Source organism: Miscanthus floridulus, chromosome 15 (genome assembly GCF_019320115.1).
Source record: "Miscanthus floridulus cultivar M001 chromosome 15, ASM1932011v1, whole genome shotgun sequence".
NCBI classification, from domain to species: Eukaryota; Viridiplantae; Streptophyta; class Magnoliopsida; order Poales; family Poaceae; genus Miscanthus; species Miscanthus floridulus.
Genome location: NC_089594.1, coordinates 54,767,594 through 54,779,084, shown reverse-complemented (window position 1 = coordinate 54,779,084; position 11,491 = coordinate 54,767,594). Strand labels below are relative to the sequence as shown.

General features: G+C 43.5%; 1 long non-coding RNA gene across 1 annotated transcript; it reads right to left on the bottom strand.

The window, feature by feature from the left end:
- Positions 1–4,208: 4,208 nt before the first annotated feature.
- Positions 4,209–7,304, bottom strand: LOC136509218 (uncharacterized). Its single transcript, XR_010772278.1, has 3 exons — positions 6,995–7,304; positions 5,373–5,458; positions 4,209–4,446 (listed from the first exon to the last, which is right to left on the bottom strand). It is a non-coding gene; the product is annotated as an uncharacterized lncRNA (long non-coding RNA).
- Between the last annotated feature and the right edge of the window lie 4,187 nt (positions 7,305–11,491).

Here is an 11,491-nt window from a genome sequence, read left to right as displayed (position 1 = left end):
GAAAACCTAATCCGTGCCAAAAGTAGTCCTAAAATACTATAGCTTCGTTGGTATGAGGCATTGGGAAGGGCTCACCGTGGGCCAGCCGCCATCCGGTGGTGATGCGTTTAGGAAGAATGCCCACCTCCACCAATCTGTTGAGTTCCACCTCCCCTGTGCATGACGGCACCCACTCTTTGTCAAGCCTAGCTCCGGCGCTCGCATTCTTTGGGATCGCCATCTTTGGGTTCACAGCTCCCCTCTTCGGTGCCATCTCTTAGATCTGGATTGGGGCTGGCAACAGAAATGCGTGCGGCTATGAATCTAGAAGCACGAGGGTTGAGGAGGAAGATGAAATGGCAAAATGGGAAAGGGGGAGCGTGGGATACTATGGCGTAGTTATAAAGCACTCCCCTCACCCTTTCACATTTGAGGGTTTTTGTGAAACCGCTGCCGTGATTGGCGCCTCTCCAAATTCTCTGCAATGGCAAGGTGGGCCGTTACCTAGGCTTTCACGCAACCATGGCCCATATCACCCATTTATCTCTGCAATTTGTTATGGCTCGCCAAATATTTGCTGACTTGTCCACCAATCATTACAGTTTAGTATTTACTACTATACAATCATTACTCTGGTATTTTCTCCATGATTTGTTTTCTCCAAGATTTCCTCTTGTGGCTTGGGGACTACATCAGCATTACGTCTTGGTTCCTCACCACATTGGGGATTTTCTTCTATTGACTACTGTTTCTGACCCTGGCACCACATGACCACGTCACCTACTGTCAGGCTCGGGGACTAAGTGGGCACACTTCACCTTGCGGTGAATGTGCTTTTTTCTCATTTTGGGGCTATGCCTAGGGACTAGCTATCTGCTCGGCTGGTCTTCTACTTTTCTCCTACTTTGGACCCTAGCACCACGTGACTACGTCACCTACTGTCAGGCTCAGGGACTATGTGGGCACACTTCACCTCGTGGTGAGTGTGTTTGCTTTATTCTGGAAGACTTCGCACCTCCTAAAGCTGAAGAAGACTATCTCCCTTTTTCGTGGTTGGACTCTAAGTGGGCACACTTGATCCACTTCGAAGAAATTTTCGATTCTAAACTTGAGCTCCTTACACCCTTATGGCAAGCCGTACTTGGGTTACACTGCTCGACGATGGTTCACACTACTCGGTGATGACTCACGCTGCTTGGCGATGGTTCACGTTGCTTGGCAACTGCTCACAACTACTCGACAACTCATCACGGTGGTCGAACCATGAGTTTGACTGCTCAACTTTGTTCATACCTGCTCGGACAAGCTCAAGATAGTGTTGCACAATGGTACAAGGCTCCCAGGGACTAGCTGTGGGGGTACAACCCTAGATACCCATGGCAGACCACATGGGCTAGGCCCCCAAGGGTGGCCCAGCCCACCAGACGAAGCCTTGCGGGGCACAACACTGCTCGGTGCCTCCTGCAATACACTAGGAAGATATCCTAAAGATACTACAAGACCTGTTAGGCTACGTATGATCCCATGATTCCTTTAATCTGTTATTACTTTTTGGTTATCTCCTAGATCTAATCGACTTGTAACCTTGCCCCCGGACTATATAAGGCAGGCAGGGACCCCCTCCAAACACACACAATATCATACGATAGCCAATACAATCCAATAGACCACAGGAGTATGGTAATATGTCATACTGACAGCCTAAACCTGTCTAACTCGTGTGTCTCTGTTGCATTCTTGTTCTCGATTACATGCATCTCTGCCCATCTATCTACCTTGGGGGGATACCCCTCGGAGGACTAACGATGATATTCTATCGACAGACATGGGCTGTGCAAAAAGCTAAAAAAATGGGGACATATGAAGGTCCAAATACAAAACAAAAAAATGAGCACATGAAGGCTCATGTATTGAAAGAAAAAGAAAAGTAAAGAAAGCAGAAAGATAGCCACGTTTCAAAATAATAAGTTATAGAGAGATCATATCTACAAAAGGAGTATAGTTTTAGTTTACCTTTTTCCAAACAAATGCACATTTTGATCTAAGAGTATGGCACTTCTCTCCTTGGATCCTTGATTTAACTTTACAACATGTACAATACAAGTATGCTATACAGTTTATCCCTACCTAAAGCTCCACATAGACCTTTTTAGAAGTAGGAGAAAACGATAGAAGGCAAAACTTTGCTATGCCTTGGTAAGGAGTTATACATCATTGAGTGATTTGAGAGTACCAATTGAGGTGTATAAAGTGAACTATGCTTTTTCTTGAGAAAAACTTTCAAAACTTTATTGATATGTGAAATTGGGAAGATAACTTTATTTCGAGAACAGTTCCACTTTTCAACAACCCAAGGAAACATGTTACCTAAAGCCACATATACCACTTGTGTAAGGAATGTATTGGAATAACTTTTATGTGATCCATATATCTTAGGATGTTGTGCTCATGATTACTTTTATCTCTAAACTTTGCTCGAGGATGAGAAAAGGAGTAAGTGAGGGGGAGCTTGTTGGCAATGCTTAACTTATAATCCTGCCACCAATGTTTAAACAAAATAAACAAATGGCACACCAAAACTAAGAATTAGGGATTTTTACTCACACTTTCCATAAGTTTTGGTACAAGCATGTTTTGTAGGTAACAAACATAAAATGCATAGAGAAATTCACCGAAAGGCACTTTGCGACGCTGAATTACGCAAAAGAATGACAAAGGCACCTACCAACTCAATTCAAACGAAGCAAAGCACCACCGGGATGTGATCCAAGACTAGCCCAAAGCCTGCCACGCAAAGGCGGTAGCTAGAGGCGGTTGTCAAGGGGCGGCCAACCCTAGGGGGTGGGTGAGCACCTCTAGGCGCCTTCCTGCCTCTCCTCACTCTGGCGGTGGCATGCCTCCATGCTAAGGTGGCGGAGCTCCTATTTCATGCCAAGAATAGCCTCCATCACTGCCTAGGCTCTTGTATAAATAGAGGGGTACCCCTCCTCTACAACACACACAACACGGAAAGAGCTTCTCCACATTTGAGCAACACTCCAAGGGATTAGGCCCTAGATAGCTAGTAGAGTAGTAAGGGAGAGATGTGAGGGAGAGCTTGGGGAAGCACCGGCTTGTCAGTGTCTCCCCAACTTGTGCCTCGATGAACATCTTTACTTCAATGGGTTCATCCGCTAAGTGAGTGTTCATGGTTCTTTTGGTTATAAAGCCTTTGATTAGTTAAGCTATACTCTCACTTGTTTACAGGTTCATCGTCTATCCTAGTGGCGGATGCTCTAGTAGAAGGGCCCTGATAGAGATGGATAACCCTTGCATGCATGCTAGAGTAATAGTCGATAGTGTAGACATGGTGTCTAGGATAGAAGCTATCTTTGTTTGCCTCATTCCCCACGGTTGAGGGATAGGCAGCAGGTGGTGATAGCCCTGTCCGTCCCTCATATTCCCCCACGTCCGAGTTTAACATAGGCTATAAGCCGGTATCACTTGGCATTCTAGGTGCGCTTCGGTGCCCGAAGTGAGCAAGTAGGAGTAGTGTTTATCTATCCTCAGACCAGTAAAATCATAGGAATCCATTTGAACCTTTGCTAATTCTACCCTTATGTTGTCCTTGGACGAACTAGCTAGAAGAGTACCTCTATTCCCTGTGGAAAATATGATACCCTAAATACTTCTGAGTGAAGTGCTACAGCGGTAATTCCCTACTCTTGCGGATTATTTCTATATGCGTTAAGAAATACCAACAAGGATACTGTCGGATCGAACCCCCCAAGCGAGGAGAACCAAAAGAACGATTGTTATCTAGTAGTAACCACCATTTGTTAGTCACCAGATTGCAGACAACATAGCGAAACCTAACACACCAGCATAGGATGAGCCTACGGCAGCAATCTGAGATCACAACAACCTCAATGGGGAAGGGCAAGAAGATCAAGGAGGGGTATTCACTGTTGATGCTGATGAACTTGTGTTTTCCTTTCTAGCTATGATAGAAGAATCCAGCAACAATCTAGGGCAGCTCCTTACGGTACTCGGAATCGGAGATGAGGCGGTTCCAGGAGCGACAGACACACTTGTAGCTGCACAAGGTGTGGGCGGTGACGTGTTGGAGGATGAGGACGATGACATGGTCTATGAGGACTATAGCACCCAGTTTTCATAGAAGACCGTTAACTATATGTGTGCCCAGGATGTCCACATGACACATATAGCGACAAATATGAAGATTATCAAAGACAATGCTTTATTACATATCTAAACATAGTTACAACAAGACTTATATCTGTTACAAAGCATAGTGGAAACTATTCTTAATTTTCTCTTTGGGTCTCCATACTCCATAGGGACGGTTGACTAGGGGAGCACTTGCCTAGTACTCATGGAACTTCTCTGGTAACTCCTCACTTGAACCACCATCTGGTACCCATCCGGAATTTTTGTTGATTGTAAAGCAAGTGTGAGCGCACCATACTGAACAAGTACAACAATGGAGTTCATGAAGGCTCAAAGGCTTGACACTATTTGACTGCAGTTAGCAATTTTAGTTGGTCATATTTTATTAAACCTGAGTCACTACTTTACTGATAAACCAGCCCAAGTTGAAAGTAATATTAGTCAATATTAACATCATTCTCAAACCATCCAAGTAACCACTAATCAAGAAGGATCCATGCTGCTCATGTATGTGAGCATGGCTGATATATCAGTTCAAAGAATTTTGCAGAATTTGTACAACTTTATCTGTAGAGCCATGATTCCCATATGCCAGGAGCCCGTCGACCCCAAATCTCCTCCTCCAAGGAAGTGCGGCAGGGTTTCACTACGTAACCTTTCACTAGACGCCCTAACAAGTTAGTAGTCGCTAAGGTTTTAGTCATCTGTCATATGGAGCCCTCCTCCAGGACGCACTCATGGTCGCGACATAGCTCACACCCTAGTAGGAAAGAAGACATACCAACTAGTGCCCCCCCTATTGCGCCTTTTGGTAACCACTAACCAGCTAGAGACGTACTAGTTACTTGATTAAGATCAGAGCCGTGTGATACTCGTGGTTATACGATACCTCTTGGGTGGCTGCTTCAGGATTAAGTCCTTAGGGAGAGAAATCTAGAGCACACAAAACCCCGTGCTCTACCCCCCTGGTCCATGTTGTTAAAAAGCACCATTTTATCACATTGCATATATCATTAATCAAGTTAAATTATTAGCTTTGGTTCTACACGGCAGCAACTATCCAACATGCATACCAACCCATAGGAATCAAGGATATGCGGTATAAGAATTATCTAGGTAAAGTCCTTATAGGCATTTCAAATTAGACACATGCATATGTATTAATTAAACATTGTTCATAGGTACAAGGAAGTCTTTGTTACACTTGCCTTCCAAACACTTACCGATGGTTCTGCTTCTCAAAGATATGCTCCTCATGTAGCTCCACTTCTAACGTCAACAGCAATCAATACAAGCATCTTAAACAAACCTAGAAACAATACACCAATCATTACAAAAACAAGACTTAAAGCTTTTAAACATGTAGGGCTTGTAAATACGATCGTAGAGCGCAAAAACTACTAAAAACAAAGCTACGATTTAAAGATATGTACAAGCAAGGGATTGAATGTATAGATGGAAGAGGATTGGATCTGGATTTACATGGCTGAAGTTTGGAAGAATGAAAACACATTCATTAGAATGGGAGGGTTGGATATGTACTATGTTCTAAACATAGGATCGGGTTTGGAGAAGCATGGTATATAGGATGATACTGGTATTTTGGGAGACATTAGAATAGACTATAAAGAAGACAAAGACTAGATATTGATTTACATTAGGTGGCATGCTTGTGGCGATGATGAATACAAGCCATATACTTTTAGAAAATATGTTTGGTGGGATTGTGTGCAGCTACTAAATAGACACTCATGCCAAGGGTTACTGATATGGTCAAATATTTGACAGGGAATGTAGTTGCACACCGGTGCATCATGAACCTACACATCGGCAGACAACAGACATGTCTAACAACCAAAGCATGGTATTTGCTTCACCGAGCAGTGATCTGTTTTGTGGGTTTGTTAGGTACTATGTGGTGTATGATTTGGCAAAAGGGCAAGTCTTTTGGAGCATTGTTGAGTCAGGGAGTGCGATTGCAAAACAGGGTTTGCTGCTGTCTGGACAGCAGGGGTTGCAAACACTACACCATCGATATCTCAACAATCATGGATTGCATAGTCGAACCATCTTGTGAAATCATGTGCAGGGATATCATGAACATGTAGATTTAAGGGCTTGGTTATTTGGACAGCGGATTAGCGGGGAACGCCAATGCCACGCAGAGTGGTACAGCAGGCAGTGCATCAGAGCAGTGAACGCAGAGACGATGGTATCTCCAGCATCTGAACTCCTATGGCCAAGACATTTTACAGAGATGTGTACAAGGATGATATATACATTTTGGTAAAAGGGTTTGATTATTCATATAGTCGATCAGCAGGGAACGCCATTGACACCTGGGTTGCCCAGAGCCCCAGCTGTGGGCCAGCAGAAACAATGATCACGGTTATGTCAATATCTCACAATGTCAAAGCACGTATGGGTAATCCCTTTTGCAGAGACATGTGTAGGTTCATAATGGACTTGTGTGTAAAAGGGAATGACCAATGGAGTGACAAACAGTGGGAACATGCATGCCAACCTACAGCAGCATGGCTGCGAGGCAGCAGGGGCAACAAGCACAAAGCTGATGATATCTCTTTTATCTTGGAGTTTCTGGTCATGAAACTTCGCAGAAACATGTGCAAGTATATGATACACAATTGGTTAAAAAGAACTGGGAAATGGAAGTGTGGATTGCTAGGATCACACATGCCCATCAGTAGTACAGTGGCTGGCCATAAGTAACAGCAAAGCATTCACGATTAAAACTTTGTCGGGGATTGATCAGACTTGAACCATGATTTCCCAAAATGTGATATACATCAACATATAAGATAGAGGGGTTTGTGTGGGTTCTCACGTTAAGAAAAATTCAGTGCCAAAGATGAGGCTGATGGTGGCCTGCAGCGATGACGGGTGGCAACAGGGCCAGCGCAACGAGGCATCACCAATTCCACTTCAGAGATGATCTACGCCACACGAGAGATCAAAGAGATGGATTAGAGAGGAGCATGGACAGCAAGAACAGAGAGGGAAGGGGGAGGGACGACCTTGCTGTTTGGTGAGGGCAGCGGCAGCCAGTAGTGATGACATCGGCGCGAGGGCAAGGGGTCGATGAGGCAGCAGTGATTCTCCTCAGGGGACGATCTGTGATGTGTGAAGGAGTTCAGGAGGTGGATGAGAGGGGCATAGACTGAAGAATTATAGAGGGAAGACGGAGGGCATCCTTACCATGGTTGCTGTGCACGTGCTGTGTATGTACAGACAAGGATGGCAACAACAGTTTTTCTGCCTCGACGTATTCAGGCTTCCGGCAGCGGCAAAACCAAATGTGCAGCAGCGAGGGCTCTTTGTTTTGATGTAATGGAGCAAGAGGGAGGAAGGAAAGAGGAAGGGGCTGCCATGGCAATGGTTTATGTCCTCTTCTTCACATGCAAGAAGGAGGGGCGCCCAAGAGAGATCTTTAGGTAGAGGAGAACAGCAGGAATGCAAAAGGCATTGTAGGGAGCAAGGAAGGGTTCCATTTATAGGAGAGGAAGGAGGGGAGGTGAAGGGGAAATGGTGTCCTGCTTGTGCGTGAGGGAGGGAGGAGGAGATATGGCTGCATGCATGCAATTGAAGAGAAAACAAAACTGATGGAGTAAAGGGTGTTCTTAAGAGAAGATTATAGAGAGGTGTAATCAAAGAAATTCATGGAGGAGGAATTAGATGTTGTTGTTATTTTTGCTTGAGGCAGAGAGGATTGGGCGGCAGCATGAAAAGGAGAGAGGAATGGGCAAGTGATGATGTTGATAGTAGGCCAGCAACAGAGTTTCCATCGTGGTTTAAGTCTCATGTTTGTGATTAGCATATTTTAGTTCTATTAGGCCGATCATTGGTAGAATTATACGATAGCTTAGTGGTGACGGTGGTTTCATGTTTGTGTTGTTGGCGGTTCTTATCAACAAAATCCAACCGCCAACTACAATCCAAAAAGGAAGAAACTACATGTTTTTACACACATATACCTTTACTATTGACATAGTTCCACTTGTATTGGAGGTTCACTATTTTGTAGGAGTCATACTTGAATGCAATGGAATTATAGTCGAAATGCACCTTCAAACATAGCGTAAAGCAGATCCTATGCTAAGGAATGAGAAGACAGCCCATCCAACCGACAAATTTGGGCCAAACCCCACCATGGCTGCACTCCAGGCCCACCAAGAGACCCACTAGGCGAAGGCGATAGTGAGACGGGGTAGGCAAGGTGTGGCCGCACCGCCCCTAGCTCCACTTGGTCCCACCTCGCTCTGGCTGTTCACTAATGCCATGTAGAGGCAGTTCAGCATGGTTTCCTAATTTATCCCCGCCAAACCTACCTCATGCTTGTATAAGTAGAGATGTAGATGCCCCCATTCAACACACACCACACTTGAGCTCTCTCTCCCTCTGCACTTGTACTCTTTTACTATTTTTATTAGTGTTTTGAAGCAAGGCAAGCTTCATTGGAGAGCTTGGACCTCTAGGGGCAAAACTTGGTATGAATAATATGAAGAGTTCCATTATTTTTTGTTCTCATTTTATCAATATAGCAATGTTATGAAATTGGAGCGAAGTTCTTATGTTATTCATTTAGCATATGAAACTTTATGATTAACCTTTCATACAATATACATGTATAGACCAATACCTAAATTGAGGCAGTGAGTTCTACTTTAAGATTAGTTTTGGTCATCATATTCTTGCTAGTTCATCGTTTGTCCCTGAGGCAGATGCTCTAGTAGAGGACTCCTGATAAAGACTGGATGTTCTTGGCCGTAGCATAGACATGGTGTCTAGGCTACAGGCTACATTCGTTTGCCTCATGCCCCACTATTGAGGGGTAGGCGGCAGGTGGTGACAGCCCTGTCCGTCCCTCGTAATGCCCCCACGTTCGGGTTCAAGGTAGAGCCTGTAGGCTGGTATCGCTTGGGCGACCAGGTGTACGCCAGTGCCCAAAGTAAGTTTATAGTGACCAAAGCTATCTTAACTTATAATCTCCAACCTTAGAAACCCATGTATTTGTATGATCATCTGCTCATCTTAACATAGCTATACAAGATAAGCCTACTCCTATTAGGTATATTCTTTTATTCTTTATTCTTTCTTTTATTTTTATCCTTGAGATTGGCTTGAGTGTGTGTCACACTATCCAATATTTATCCTGGCTTGCCCCTGTTATGAACTTTGGTCTATTATACAGTCATGTTATCTTGACCATGTCCCTACTAGAGACTTTTACACCATGCCTTCCTTTGGGAAAATATAAATGAATGATCCCCGAATACTTCCGGGTGAAATGCTACAACGATATATCCGTGAGCTTGTGGAATATTTCTGCATGTGTTCAGAAATATCGACATGGCATTTATGGTGCCATTGCTAGGAAACACAACTCCTAGTAGTGACGCTAAGAAATGCCAACATGTGTGCTGATTGAGGAGCTGCGTAGAGAGAAACCAATAGAGATAAGTGAAGGTTTGTATGCACTAGTCATGTGGTCCTAATACCCAAGACCATGTCTATGCAGCTTGTAGTATTAACAGAGTTAGGTATAGCTTTGTTGACTATGAGAAATCCCTACATACACAGAATAGTGGAGTCATGACTGCCGTCACACATGAAGGCCAATCAGTAGAATTTTATGGTGTCCTTAGAGAAGTTATTCAGTTGATGTATAACTCTAGTGTACAAAGCCATTGGATGGTGATTCTTCTGCGCTGTGACTGGTACAATCTTGCTGGCAATATGAAGTCTGCAAGCATTGACAATGATAGACATTTCAGATCCATCAACATTAAATCATTCTGGTATAAGGAAGACCCTTACATTCTCGCAACATAGGCAAGGAAGATTTTTTATCTGTAGGACACCTCCTTGGGCAAAGATTGGTGGGTCATGTAGAAGTTCGAAACATAGGGATATCTATGACATGAATGAAATAGAGCATCAAGTGCACCAAGATGATCACTATTCTGACAACGAGCATGAAGTCCTACAGGGTGATGGTGATCAGGTTATGCACAAAGCTAGTCATGATGGAGAAGGCACTATCATTGAAGCCAATTTAGAAGACCTTCTAAGAGATAAGATGGAAGCAGTTGGCATAGTTGAAGGCAGGGAGGATGAAGATGAGGATGAAGATGATACTAGAATCCAGTATTAGCAGTGACGAAAGTAACTGTGGCGGTAGAGATCACATGTCTGGAGATGATGATGACTTGTAGGAGATTTCATGTATAATCTTTTGGAAAACATGTATTCTAAAACTATACTTTGCATTGGATTTCTAGCTTTGTATTCTGAACATGTTCGGTATGCTCAGTTGTTATAAACTTGTGCTTGAGTGGACACAGTTTTGTCCATCGGAGATTAGTACTGCACTATGTGAATTGTCTGTTGTGTACATGACTATTCCATTCAACTATAACTAGTACTACTTGTGATAGGCTTCATATACACTACATTAGCCATTCACATAAAACATTCCTTTCACATAGCATGCTTCAACCACTATGGCGAGATCATTAATTGGTTCTACCAGCATGCCAAGTATGTATACTGATATGTTTCTGGTTTGCCAAACGAAGGCACAAAGCAACCCTTGCGCGATCGCCTCAGGTGCCGTCGCACTACCTTAGGAATCACAACCGTATTACGCTAGGGAAGGCATGTGCGACCGGAGATAGAGGAGTAATAGCATACCCAACCATCCTCTACAAAAACAGAGCAGTTTCATCCATTTATGTCGATGAGATGGCACGATGATACCAAATGTATGGCATTGGACTTTCTGTCTAGCTGAGACTTGTTCAGATGAACTCCTCGCGGTATGGTTGTTGCAAGTTCAACAAATTTTGAGATACATGCAAACAAGATGAGTTGGGTTCACTATAGATCAAAGCCACTCATGACTACTGATACAACAAACAAATGCACACTAGATCGCTACGACTCTCAAAACTATGGAAGACACATTTTCTATCTGACATGTTCAAATATATGGTGGAAGGACTTTCTTATGTGCGTAGTAGAATTTCAACACCTATGGCTACTATGTTCTACATTTAGGCCAGGCTTGCTCCTCTTAAAGAAACCATGCGCTAGGTACTAAGAGCAAAGTGATGAGTTCGGTTTAACACAGATCAAAGCCACTCATGACTACTAATACCACTACTAATACGTGTTTTGTTCACCAAACCAAGGCACAAAGAAACCTTTGCATGGTTGGATTGAGATATGTCTGGCCCATTCAGGTTCACAATGCTTGAACCATCACATGTGCATGAAGATAATGGTAAACAATACTTTATGAAATAAAATGTTTGCACAAATG